The following is a 14,904-nucleotide window of genomic DNA, read 5'->3' on the forward strand; positions in this document are numbered from 1 at the left end:
ATTGATTGTTTCCTTTTCTGTGCAGAGAATTCTTAATTTGATGCCACTCCATTTATTGATGATTGGTTAATTTCCTACACTTTAGAATTTTTATTGGGAAAATCTCTGCATGTGCCCATATTTTGGAGAGTTGACCCTGTGTTTTATTCTAGTAATTACAAAGTTTCAGTTCTAATTTCTAGGTTTTTGAACCTTTTTGAGTTGACTCTTGTGTAGGATAAACAGTAGGGGTTGAATTTCATTCTTCTACCTATGTATATTCCGTTTTCTACCACTTTTATTGAAAATGTCTTTTTTCCAGTGATTCAGCTGTCTATAACTGTGTAACTACGTCTCTATCTCATGCTCTGTTCCATTGGTCTATGTGTCTGTTTCTATGCCAGTATCATACTGCTTTTGTTACTATAGTTCTGTAGTATAATTTGAAATAAGGTATTACAATGCTTCCAGTGTTGTTTTTACTGCTTAGAATTGCTTTGGCTGTTCTGAGTCTTTTGTTCGATCTTCAGCCTTCTAAATTGGGTTGGCAGAAGACTTTTCAGCCTCTTATCCTAGGACCATACATAGAAAAAGACACTCTCTTCTTTGTCTGTGGGATGAGAATCCCCTTTACCTTCAAATTAAGTGAAGCTACCATGTTCTTATTATCCAAATTTGGGCAATTTTCTTGGATTTCTGGTATCTCTTCTGAGAATTCACTTTCCTGCCCTCATTCCTCACCCATCAGCCCCTTGTGCCACCATTACTTCCTTTTCCTCGGCATCTGCGTGATATTTCCATGCAGGAAATTGGCTAAGCTTAAAGAAAGCAGAGCCCCGAGGGGAAGTGTTGTCTCTGGCCAAAATACTCCCCCACTCTTAGATATTCTTTCATAACTATTATTCTTTTGGTAATGATTCTTTTAACTTTCCACACGAATTGCTCCGGTGATGTAAGATCAGGACTGTGAGAGAAACTGAGTCCGTGGAAAATAAATTTTCTAGTAATTTGTCTAAGCCTCTAAATGCCCTCGGCTTTGCTCAGATGGTAATAAAATCTAGTCAGAATTCAGATGCTGTGGAAGCATTCCAATCACAGCAATTACAAATGCAGATTTCCCCTCTATCTCTGACCTTCATTCTAATCATTAACCTATAGTAAAAGCTTTAAGAGTCAGCTGAAACCATTAGCCCTAAAAACTTGTAAGGGAAGCAACTGGTGCCTCTGTTTACCCCCTCTGCTTGTGATCCAGCCTAGATACAGAGAAGATAAACTTTGTGTGTGACATCAAAGCAGCCTAGTTGATGAGCAGCTAATACTGCCCAATACAATAGAGCCGAAGGCTAGGAAGATTCTTGAACTTTACACCCAGTATGTGCACTGCCCGAGACAGGGAGGTGCCACGTGGTTAAGAAATGAATATGTCAGAACAAAGGACAGATATAATAAATGTGTAAGTGTGAAAGAAAGGAAATATGGTGAGAATAAGAAAGCATTTTTTTTTTATGAAGAAGAGCTTATCCTAAGATTGTCCCAAATGGGAAAGAGAGAATCAGGGTAATCAGAAAAGAAAAGGAAGTTGCAGAGGGTTTGTGATAGGAAAATGGATTATTAAAAGAGGAATAGGCTTCTAATAAGCCTATCGTTTGAGGAAAAGTGCTCAGCAGCTAGAGAAGTACATCTGACAACTAAATCTAAAAACTTCATGTTACTTTTGGTGTTTATCTGCTAAACTGTGTTGTGAGCTTATTTAAGCTTTCAGACTTTGGATGGCAATGCGGATGAAACCTGGGAGACCTCCATCGCAGCCCCTTGGATCACCATATCTCCCCATGCCTGCCATATGGACTAAGCCTTAGAAACAGAAAGTTCCGAAAAAAGTTAAAGGAGATTCCATGAGAGGCTGTATTCTCCAAGCCCTGGGCATGCCTGTGCCTTCTGGAATTTGCCTTTTGGAGCCGCCTGTCTGCAAGGGCAGGGGGCTCAAGGACAGGGGGCTGGATCTGGTCACAAGATCCGGAGCTAATCTTTTTACTTTGTTTACATGTCCTTCACTATTGTTTTGTGATGATTGCACTTCTCTTCTTCTTCTTCTTCTTCTTCTTCTTCTTCTTCTTCTTCTTCTTCTTCTTTTTTTTACTATTAATCTCACTGGTGAAGGATATAAATTTTCCTGGGTTCTTGTAATAAAGTGTCAATTGTACTAGAGGCATTTGTCCATGTCAGATTCTTTCCCGGAGAGGAATCTCCACTTTTAGCGCCGTGAATAGGAACTTAAAGGAGTTTATTTCATAAAAAGGGAAAAAGTCGCTGAAGATAAGTGGCTGCAAAACTGCACCCGAAGCCTTTGCACACCTTTCTGAGAAAACTCGGTCCCGAACGGACTCAGTGGCCATATTCAGTGCTGGATTTATTATTCCTGATTGAGCCAGTCTGTCGCACCCTTGCCTCCCTCCAAATTCTGCCCAAGCACCTGCAACTATGATGGATTCTCCTTAGATGCCAAGTAGGATGGAGCCTGTGAAGGTGACCAGTAGGGCCCAGGGGCCAGGTGTGATGACCATGGCTGTAGGTAAGGCACTGATTGAAATGGACACATAAGAGTGTCAGCCCTGCCAGACCTCAATCCTGAGGAGATGCCTTGGTAGCTCCTGTAGCCTCAGGTAATGCAGCAGGGAGGACGGGTCCTAGCCCGCTGCTAGTGGCAGTGGCTGTGACAGGTCCTGGGGAGGAATGGAGACAGCAGACGGGCGCTGTCCTGAGGCAGCTCATACAGCTGACGGGAGAATCCAGGGTGACACTGTAGGACATCCTTCCTGTGGGCAGAGGCTGAGGGGACCCAGGAGGATGGTGGAGGTGGGGGTGGGGGGGGTGCTGAAGGATTTCCAAAAAGAGACCAGTCGAGATGAAACAGAGAAGTTATTTAGGATGAGAATAGTAAGAGAAGGCCTGGAAGGAGACTGTGTGGAGCCCAGCAGGAAAGCCAGGGACTGGAGTTGTATGTGCAGTGAGGGTCAGATGTCAGCAGGTGAGAAGGGAGGGATGAGAGGGAAACAGCGATAGTGAGGATCCCAGAAGAACTCCCTGTGCACAGACACACACACACACACACACACACACACACACACACACCTAATTGAAAGGGAGGTACCTTTTTCTTCCCCTTCCTTCTCAGTTACCTGTGGGTTCCAGCATTCCCTTCCAGTGCACCAAGAGCTCCTCAAGCCAGTGACTGCAGTCTCCCATTGAGGTCCTGTGTAGGAAGGCTGACATATGCCTGTCATTTTCCCACTTGTTTTTTATCTGGATAAATTCAGGATGAACCGCTGTCCACTTTCTGCTTTCTGAGTTGAGGTACAGTGACATCTGTCCATTGAAGCTGAACTCCTAGGACCCACTACTGTGCCTGTTGGCTTCACGTTGACAAGACATCCTTCCCTGAAGGGTGAGGGGATCTGTCCAAATTAGAAATAAGTCTCTGGTATTGACAACTCCTGTGACCCACCCAGTATCTATCTCCTCTGCCTGACTTTTACTTCTTTTCTACTTCATTTTTTTGGTGGAACTGGAGATCAAACCCAGTGGCACTCTACCTCTGAGCTATACTTGCAACCCCATTATTTATTTTGAAACAAGTTCTCACTAAGTTGAAAGGGCATTGGTAAGTTGTTGAGGCTGGCCTCAACCCTGCAATTTTTCTATCCCAGCCTTCCAAGTTCTGGGATTATAGGCATGCACCAGTGTGCTTGGCCTCTGCCCATCTTCTAATCAGATCTGTCCTCTCCTGCAATTCAGCCCTTGCTGCTGGTCTTCTTGGAGAGATCAACATTCTTATTAATTTTGTTTACATGAATACACTAAATACTCCTAAACTCACAATCAGCTCTCATGCCCTTGGACTATTCTGACTTACCCTTGGTCGTGTCATTCTCTGCTTTAATGTCAGCCAGTTGCTGTTTTAGGATGCCTCTCACATCCCTCAGCGTTCCCTTTTGCTCTTCCCAGACCTGTGTGCCATTCAGCAGCCTTCCCAGGGCACTCATGGTTTTGACCTTGTCTGCCACAGTCATAAGACAAAAAGGCTTCTCATCCACTTGGCCATGAACTTCACACCACGGCTGTCCTGGGGTGGGTTTGGGATTGATGGTGAAGTCATAGGAAAGAGAGTGAGTGCCTGTGAAGTAAAAGTACAATTGAGGGTTGGGGTAGTGAGAAAAGGACCTTTTAGGTACCCTCTTCCAATCTCTGTGGGAGGAAGAGAATCCCTCTGCAGGGCTGAACGTGCACAGTAGGAATGCCCCTGCCACCTGTTTAAGGTGGATGCTCTTCTCTTGTTGGAGGAGGAGGAGGAGGAGGAGGAGGAGGAGGAGGAGGAGGAGGAAGAGCAGGAGGCAGTACCTGACAGGCAACCACATGTCCCAGAACATGGGTCACCTGTCTTCTGCCTGTTGGACCAATATATACATCCATCAGCACAGGGCCCTGCAAGGGAGGGGCCCGGCCTGCTCTGGAGGAACAGGTTCATATGGCAGAGGGTCTTCAGAAGCAGCTCATGTGGACCTGTGGGAGACAGGGCAGTGTGTGGAGCTGCCTCTGGAGATGCTGGGTCGAGTGGGTGGGAGAGGATGGGATCAGAGTTGCATAAGGAAGAGTGTAATTACTATTATTAGGCTTTAGTTTGACTGTTGAGAGATGGTGTTGAAGTGCTAGTAGACTGGCTTCTGTTAGCTTGAAAAGTGAAGACCTATAGTACATGAAACAGAAAATGAACAACTTCCAAGAAAGGTGGTAGAGGAAGGGATGGACAGGCTCAGAAAAACACATATGCCTGGGAGGATGCAATATCAAAACAGGACAGTGCCCAGTCCACCATACTGATAAGAAAGCCTGGAGGACTGTTGTTTATCAAGGGTACAAGATATGCTCAATTATTGAACCCAAAACCAAAATTAGTAGAAGGAAAAAAATAAATATCAGAGCAGAAATAAATAATATAGAGGCTAAAAATACAGAATCATCAACAAAATGAAGGTCTTGTTTTCCCCAAAACAAGTATAATTGACAAACACTTAGCTACACTGAAAAAAAGGAAAGAAAAAAACTGAAATAAAGTCTGAGAAGAAAAAGGAGACATTGCAACTGATATTGCAACAGAAATAGAAAGGTCCTTAGAGATTGTTAGGAATGACTAAATGGCAACACATTTTGTAACTTAGAAGAAATTGAAAAATTCTGGGACACATACCTTACCAAGGATGAATCATGAAGAAATATAAAACCAAAGCAGAACAATAACAAGATTGCCTCAGTGATAAAAAGTCTCTCACCACGGAAAAGCTCAGGACCAGACCACGTTCATCCCGAACACCACCAAACATTTAAAGAAGAACAATTATCAGTTATTTTTAAGTTATTAAAAAAACTAGAAGAGGGAGAAATTATTCCAAATATTTCCTACAAAGTCAGTATTACCCTGATATCAAGACCAGACAGGGATATGTCAGGGAAGGAAAACTATGGTTAGTATCTTTGAAGAACAGAAGTGAAAACTCTTTGACAAAATGAAAGCAAACTGAATCCAATCAACTATTAAAAAGACTATTCTCCATGATCAAGTGGGATTCATCCCAGGAATATAAGGATGGTTCAATGTTTTCAAATAACAAATGTCCACAGAAAGACGGGAAAAACCCAAATGATCATCTCAGTAAATGCAGAAATGGCATTTCATAAAATTCAACATCTCTTCATGATGAAACAGCTGAAGTTTATTAGGTATAGCTTGAGTGTGCCTCAACATAAAAAGGACAGATAGAATAAGCCAACAGCTGATTTCATACTGAGTGTGGAGAAGCTTGAAAGCTTCCTCTCATTCATGGGAACAAGGTAAGTATGCTCAGTTTTACTACTTTTATTTAACATAGTGTGGGAGTCCTAGCTAGAGCTTCAGGCAAGAGAAAGAAAAAAAGGACATAAAAATTGCAAAGAAGTCAAATTATTACTGTTTGGAAAAAAAATTTTTTTTTTGGGTGGTACTGGGGTTCCTGGAAGCCCTTCTACCTCCGGGCTACACTCCCAGACCTATTTTTTAACTTTATGTGGAAACAGGGTCTCTTAAGCCAGCGAGGCTGGCTCTGAACCAGCGCGATCCTCCTGTCTTTGCCTCCCAAGCGCAGGGATTACAAGTGTGCGCCACCACTCCCGGCTGTTTGGAAATTTGATGACCTTATATATAGAAAACTTCAAAGACTCTGCCCCCAGAATAAACACACACACACACACACACACACACACACACACACACCCCTCCCCCATAAAAGCATATACTACCTGATTTCAAAATATTCTACAAATCTCTAGTAATTCAAGCATCTTGGTATTGGCATAAATAAAGACATAGACCAATGGAAGAGAACAGATAGCCTAGAAGTTGCCAGGTCAGAGGGTACATGGGGCTTGGTGGGTTTTACAACTACAGCTAAGTGGGTCTCTCTAGCACAGCTACATGCATCTCATAAGCACAGCTTCATCATAATAATGCAGGTCAGTCTGACCCATCTAAGGAGCAGTTTCCAAAAATAAGAAAACAGTCATAGGGTACTATTCCAACCCTGACCACCAAGGCCAGCCCCCACCACCTGTGAGCAATTGAGCCTGGCTGTTCCTGGAACCAGGCACTACCTCTTCCCTTGCTCCCTGATGTAAAATTTTCTCACTTTCCCCTAGTGCTGCTGCTCTCTCGTCAGAGCTAGGCTGGCAGCTAACCTCGCTTGCAATAAACTTTCTTAAATGGACTGACCTCTGGGGTCTCTTGTCTCTTGGGTCACTATGATCACCTTACGGAAGTAAGTCCACATCGACAGCCAATTTATTTTTGACAAAGGTGCTAAGAACATGGAATGGAGAGAGGACAGTCTTTTCAATAAATGGTGCTATGAATTAGTACATACAAAAAAATGGAAGTAGATCCCTGTTTCTTATCACTTACAAAAATCAACGTGAAATGGATGAAATGGGCTGAGGGTGTAAGGGTATAGCTCAGTGGTAGAGAGCTTGTCTAGCACACGGGAAACCCAAGACTGAGTCCCCTATACCGAAAAACAAACAAATAAAATCCAGCCAAACAAAAAAAGATTAAAGATTTAAATGTTAAGGCCTGAAACTATGACACTACCCCAAGGAAAGATATTAGAAATGTTTTAGAAAGTTGAGATGGGCACGGATTTCTTGGAGAAGATCCCCAAAGCACAGGAGAGTAAAACAAAAACAGAGAAATTTAAAAGCAAATTTAGGAGCCGGGCGTGGTGGCGCATGCTTGTAATCCCAGCATTTGGGAGGCTGAGACAGGAGGGTCCCGATTCGCAGACAGCCTCAGCTATTTAGTGAGGCCCTCTGCAACTCAGTGAGATCCTGTTTCAAAATAAAGAATAAGCTGGGCGTGGTGGCACACTTTTGTAATCCCCGCGCTTGGGAGGCAGAGACAGGAGGTTCGCGCAGGTTCAAAGCCAGCTGCACGCGCTGGCTTAGGAGACCCTGTTTCCAAAATGAAAATGTAAAAGTAGGTCTGGGAGTGTAGCCCGGAGGTAGAAGGGCTTCCAGGAACCCCAGTACCACCAAAAAAAAAAATAAATAAATAAATAAAAAAAAGAATAAAACAGTAGGGCTGGGGGTGTCGCTCAGAGGTAGAATGCCCCTGGGTTCCCTCCCCAGTACTGCAAAGAAAAAAAAAGCAAGCATACTTAAAAGCTTCTGGACAGTAGCTGGGTTTAGTGGCGCACGCTTGTTATCCCAGCATTTGGGAGGTTGAGACAGGAGGATCGCACAGGTTCAAAGCCAGCCTCAGATACTTAGTGAGGTTCTCAGCAACTTAGTGAGACCCTATTTCCAAATAAAATATAAAAATATAGGCCTGGGAGTGTAGCCCAGAGGTAGAAAAGCCCCTGGGTTCCACCCCTTGTACCACACACACACACACACACACACACACACACACACAGACACAGATGGCTTCTCGATAGTATGGAGTAATCTTTAAAGTGATGAGACAATCACCAGAATGGAAGAAAATATTAGCAAACTGTACATCAGATAAGAGGTTAATATCCTGTTATGAGTCTTATGGACACAGTGGCGTGAATAACAGGACACACTTAATGTCTTTCATGAATATTCGGTTTATTAATTCATACAATGCTCCTACCACTTTCATCCTTCTCTAACTAAGTCATTATTAACCAGATAGCATTTGGTTACCTGAGGCAAAACGGGTCTCTGCGGGTAACCTAGGTTCAGGATCACGGTCACAGCAGTTGCAGATGGTCGAGGTGCAGATGCTCGAGGTCTGGGGAGTCAGACAGGGATGAGCCCAGTTGTCATCTAGAGGAATTGTCCAACAGCTACCAGATGAGCCTGGCCTAGTCGACTTTCCGCCTCACAGACAATGGGTCAGAGCTGCTCTTCTGGCCACTTGCCAGGTCAGATATACCCTGAGTTGATGTCACCGATTACGTGGGTCCATTGTTTCTACCGTTATCTTGCTTTCCCAGCTGTTCCATCCTACGGATGTTTGTCCAGGATGTGTATCCGTTTCTTTGTCCTTATCTTTTGTTTTGTTTTGTGTTTTTTGGTGGTACTGGGGTTCTTGGAAGCCCTTCTATCTCCTGGCTACACTCCCAGACCTATTTTATATTTGGAAACAGGGTCTCTTAAGCCAGCGAGGCTGGCTCCAAACCAGTGCGATCCTCCTGTCTCCGCCTCCCAAGCCCGGGGATTACAAGCGTGTACCACCACGCCCGGCTATCCTTATCTTGTTGTCCAGTTGTTCCTTCCTGCGGATGTGTGTCCGTTAATTTCTCTTGGATGTGTCAGTCACATCCTTCTTCTGCCGCATTTCCTTTTGCTTATCTGGGCAGTCCATTTGTCCCCACACTATACCTATATCCTGACATATTTCATATACTCAACAACATTTTTGATGTATATTTTGTATGCTCACAACATTTCACCCCCTTGATTCAAGGGAAGCTCTAAAGGCTTTCCAGGATCAAAAAGTAAAGTATAAATTGGCATTGTGTACATCATATGTATTATAAATCCATTAACAAAGGCATGCACTATCCTAAAATACAATAAAGCTATTGTTGCACAACAAACAATCGAACACTCATCTATATCTAATTGGTTCATTATCTCATACAGTCTAAAATAAAGGGAAAGACTGGATCGATCTGTTTGACCGTTTCATACCCATCACTATAAAATCCAGAGTAAAATTTCCAAATCTTATGGCATCTACTAATATGTAGCATATAACACACACAAGGAGTTAACAGTTCTCTTATACTTAAGGCACACAAAGATAATGGTTGTTTTGGTTATTAATTGACCCACCATAGGGTGATCCAAAATAGCAGAAGGTAACCAGTTCATCCATTGTCAGACAATGGAGCAGTACACACCATACATGTGATGAAATGGTGATGTTTTCCCTGTCGTGTACCCACAGGGGCAGGGAAAACATCACCATTGTAAGGTGTTGTTTGATGTTTTGTTCAGGCCAATCTCCTGCTTTCCATGATCTGGTCACATCATGTAAGAATATATGTGTAATGTAAGATAAAAAGGTATCAGAGTTACAGAGAATAGGTCCATCAACAGCATCAATATCTCTGCAGAAGCCACAGTTACATCCATATCTACTGAGGATATGTAGAATATACCACAGCGGTTCATCGCTGAGATGCTTTTTAAAACAAAATTTGAAGCTGGGCGTGGTGGTGCACGCTTGTAATCCCCGCGCTTGGGAGGTGGAGACAGGAGGATCGCGCAGGTTTGAAGCCAGCTGTGCTGGCTTAAAAGACCCTGTTTCCAAAAATAAAAATAGGTCTGGGAGTGTAGCCCGGAGGTAGAAGGGCTTTCAGGAACCCCAGTACCACCAAAAAGAAAGAAAAAAAAATTGAAAAATTTTCGTGGTTTTCTAGGATCTGTTTTTTTCTCTCCAGGTGTAATGTATAACTGGTGGAAGGGGTGGTGCAAGTAATCTTTTGTGGAGGTCAATGTAATGGCCTCTATATGTAAGGGCCTCTAGGCCCTCCCTGGTCCTATCAAGCAGGGCCTGGAGGAGCTCCCATTTATGATCTGATGCTTCTATTTTATTAGTCACTCTGCAAAGCATAAGAGAAATCTTGATAATTATCCCTATAAGTATAATAGCCAGGATCACCCATATGTGGAATCCAAAAATTTGACTGCATAAGAGTTGAGGTTGGCAGTACTTGGGAAGTACCATGGGGGATGGGCCCCAACACTGAGACACAGAAGTATCCTACTCTGGGGTCAGAGACTAGGACAGTGGCCCAGGGTGGCCCAGTTTTTTGCAGTCATGCTGGGGGGAAGGGGTCTCACCTGTTATGGTTTGGGGGTAAGGGTTACCGTTTGGGGGAACTGTACCCAGGGACCTTTTTTAGACCCCTGGGAATAATTCCCCAAAGAAAACACACACAGAAAAACCCCACAAAAAGAAAAAAAAAGTGCGGGTTCTTGTCCTGAGCTAAGGATAGATGTGCAATAGCCCGGACTCTTGCTGAAGATTTAAAGGAGTTTATTAAAAAGATAGAAATACAGAAGATAGTTACAGCCTCATGTTACAAGGGTAACATGAGGGGTGCTTCAAACGAAATCACCGAAGTACAAAACACGGAACGGCCTTTTTATAGACATGACACCCTCCATCTTGCATGTAATGCTGATGTAGTAAAAGTCCCTGTAAGGTTCCTCCCCTTACTTTCTCCTTTCATGAAGGCCGACCCCCTCCTCCCACTCAAACTAGACCATCCAATTATTATGTAGATCTGTCTTTAGAAAGAGGAAGTCCTAACTCCCCTCTCCTATCGACTTGCTAATTACTTTTAGCTAAGTCAATTTAAGTTTCAATACCTGTTTGTTTCCTGACCAAAACCGAAACCAAGTCTTTCCCCGGTCTGCCATTTTTACCCATTTATTTTTGAAATATATTTATTAATAATCAGAGCTTTCTCAAATCTTCCTAGGCCATTCCCAATATGGGTACATCACCAAGACAAAATTTCTTCCCTCTTGCTTCCCCACCCTCCTGCTATTGCTTTTTGGTCCTTTTTCTGTCCCTTTATAGGCCCCGGGGATGAGAACCAGCCTCCGGGATGGAGACCCTGCTGGATGGAGCACTCGGGTTGTGGTAAGACTCAGGAGTGGGCAGAGCCGCAGCCCTGGGAGCCGACGCCCCTCTTGGATGCATTGCCCCTAGGTCTGTTGACCTCTGAGTAAGGTGGATCCCAGGACCTCACCTGCCTGAGCCACCCAAAGACAGTCCTGGAGCAGAAACAGAGGCAGAATAATGCCAGGCATTAGCAAGATGGGGGCAGCGGAAGCCATGGGCGCAGGACTCCAGGTCATCAGCTGCCTCAGCGTGTGGTCCAGGAGCTGGGCCTCCTTCCTCCTGAGTCTAACAGCAGGTGATATTTTTGTGTGTGAGCAGGGTGGGGTTTGCAGCAGCCAGCGCCAATGACGACTTACGTGACTCAGAGCAGAAGGATCTTCTGGCTTTTACTCTCTCCCCAGGGAAGACCCATTTCTACTGACAGCTTCAGATACCTGAGCTTCTTAACCATCCTGGTCTCTAGTGTCTGCCACTTCTCCACCCCTTCTTCTTGGTCCTGTGTCTTTAACCACCTGCATGCCTACCTTTGGGCTCTCCCTCCTCCCACCTCCTTTTATTTTTCTTAAAAGATTTATATTAATTTCTGGCTCCAATACAGTCAGGTTTGAAATCAATGTGACAGAAGAGAGTTGATAGCTCTTCTGTCATCAGCGATAGTTTGTCTAATAGATCCTCTGTTCTGGAGCCAAGACCTTCAGGATGAATTCCCTAAGTGTAAGAGCAGCTTCTCCATTGTAAAACCTTGGGCCCTCAGGCAGGAAGTGTTCATCCTGCTGCCCTCTGGAGTGTTTACTAACCGGTTTCCTTTCGACTGTTGCCTGCAGATCCAGTCTTTCAGGTACCTCACCAGGTAAAAGTTATTAAATGATTTCCTATGCACACTTTTGTCACTGCTCAGGCCTTGGTGAGAGGCTCCTGGTCTGTGGTCTATTTGGTCCCCATTTAGAGCCACCCAGCACCTTGAAGAGGTAGTGGGGCATGGGACCCCGCCTCTCACTGCCTGTGACTCAGGCTCCTGGTGTCAGAGGAGGTGGGACTTATTACTGAATTAGGAAAGACAAGGATGCAGTTAGGTTCCCTTTGAGGATGGCTGCAGGGATTACAGCGATGAACTGAATGAAGGTGGGGATGTAGCCATGGATTCAGTTACAGTTTGTCTCAGTAGGTTGTACAGAAAAGTGAGCTTCCAAACAGGAGACAAAACCTCCCTTAACGCCTACTTCCTGTGCAAACATGATTTATCACATAATCATGGAGCCACAGTTCCCTAGTTGGTATTAAAATATATATATTTATATAGATAGATAGATAGTATATCCTCAAAGACCTAATTTCTTTAAAGAGATAAACAATGATAAAAAATCAAGATACTCTCATCAAGGACTTAAGGATTAGAGAGCATAGAACAGGATTGTTTATTCTGGAACAATCAATAGGAGATAATGGCAGGTGATATTTGCATTCACTATAAGGGTGACTGACTCTTGGCCAGAGGAAACAGGTGATCCAGGCAAAGGAATGTGCCAGAATAGAAAGCTTGGAGCCAGGCCAGTGAGGACCAGCAGGCAGTCCAGGGCTGCTCAGCCATCAGGGAATTGGAGAGGAGGAGATAGGGGGTGAGACAGGTCGGGTGGGGGGGCGTCTGGAAAAGCCCATGGCAGTCACGAGTTCTGGGTAGAAAATTTTACAAGAAAAAAGCTCTCTCTCGGTTGTGCGCACATGCACACACACACACAGAGCAGAGAAGGTTGGTGTAGACTCAGACACGCTGCCATTCCTTTTCTCCCATTCAGTCCCTGTCAGCTTCTGCATTTCCCCTCAGTGGGCCAAGAGTTTTCCCACCCATTTTATTTCCTCTGATCCTCCTTTAAGACCTTCTGGAGCCAGGCATGGTGGCGCACGCTTGTAATCCCCACGCTTGGGAGGTGGAGACAGGAGGATCATGCAGGTTCGAAGCCAGCCTTGCTGGCTTAAGTTACCCTGTTTCCAAATAAAAATATATTAAAAAATAGGTCTGGGAGTGTAGCCCGGAGGTAGAAGGGCTTCCAGGAGCCCCAGTACCACCAAAAAAAAAAAAAAAAAAAAAAAGAAAAAAAAAAGACCTTCTGGAAACACTGCTGGTCTTCCAAAACTCTCGCTCTTCTCCTTTATCTCTGACGTGTGGTCCAGGTGGGGATCATGGTCCAAGATGAGGGAGCCATTCTCATTAGTGCAGGCTGGGCCGCGGCTTTCCTTTCTTGACCAGCAAGCTGGGCGGACCTTCCCTCCTCACCTTCAGTTCCTGACAAAGCCTCATCGCCGATGGGTTTCCAAGTCCTCCTGTACCCAATTTTTTGTGGTACTGGGGATGGAACCAAGGACATTCTAGATCCAAACTGTACCCCCAGCCCTATTTTTTATTCTTTATTTTGAAACAGGGTCTCACTGAGTTGCAAAGGGCCTCACCAAGTAGCTGAAGCTGTCTGTGAACCCCAGGTCCTCCTGTCTCAGCCTCCTGAATGCTCCTGTATCCCATTTTATGGTATTCACTTGTTTTTACAAAGAACAGGCTTGTGCAGCTAACGTGGGCCCACATCTTTGACACAAACATGAAAATTTCTCATATATCTGTCCCATGAACACAGTTTTCCTCACACATTCTTATACCTTCCTTCAACAGCACTTATGATTCTGTGGACTGGCAGTTCTAACTATTTTGGAACTGCAGAAATTCATATCACGGGGGCTGGAGACAGAGATTGTGCCAGTAGCACTTTACACAGAACCATTAGTGTGTGTGTGTGTGTGTGTGTGTGTGTGTGTGTGTGTGTGTGTTGGGGTGTGTGTTAGGGATTGAATCCTAGACCTCTGGGATCTGCTAGACAACTGTCCTATCACTGAGCCACATCCCCAGACCAAGGACCTTAGATCTGAGCTACAAACCCACCCCTTTTTATATTTTATTCTAAAACAGGGTCTGTGACTGGGAAGAGAAGATTAAATGAGCTCCCAGCCACTGAGGTGTATTCCTTCCCAGGAGAGGGCTGGTGGGGAAGGGGGCACAGGAAGCTCTCCCACAGACAGCACAAAGGATGTGTGAATTGTCACACAGTTGACCTCCCATTCACCCCAGTGCCTGGTAGGATATAGAGAGGAGGGACTTCAGGTTAGGAAATTAGCATAGTGGGAAAGTCCTGAATTTATAGGAAACTTAGGGTCCTACTAGCCCTGGGTTCTATCACTTTAACGGCTGTCTCTGATGTGGGAGTCAACTGGAGCAAAGGGCACTTTATTTATTTATTTTTTTTATTGGTGCACTGTATTCATACATCATAGTAGGATACATACTTTTGTAGACATACTTGCACACTTTTCCCAGTCAGCCCCCACCCAATCCCCACCCCATTCTCTCCCTATCCCTCCCTCCCATGCTTGGCTTAGTAGTTGACATCTAGTATTATGGCAATTTATCTAAAATTAAAAATGGTAATCTCACATAACAGTTTCATTTGTCTGATACCAAGCTTTTGATGACTTAAAGATGACATTTCAATATTTCTTTTTGCTTTCTTTCTTACCAGAGAATATTTTTTTTTCTATTTTTTAGGTGAAACTATCATATATTTACATATTTATTTTTCAGAAAAAAATCTATCCTAATATGGAATATGGAGTCTAGGTACCCAAAACGATCTTGAAAAAGAACAAAGCTAGAAGATATATATTTTCTGATTTCAAACCATATAAAGCTA

This window comes from Muscardinus avellanarius (genome assembly GCF_963383645.1).
Source record: "Muscardinus avellanarius genome assembly, chromosome: 8".
NCBI classification, from domain to species: domain Eukaryota; kingdom Metazoa; phylum Chordata; class Mammalia; order Rodentia; family Gliridae; genus Muscardinus; species Muscardinus avellanarius.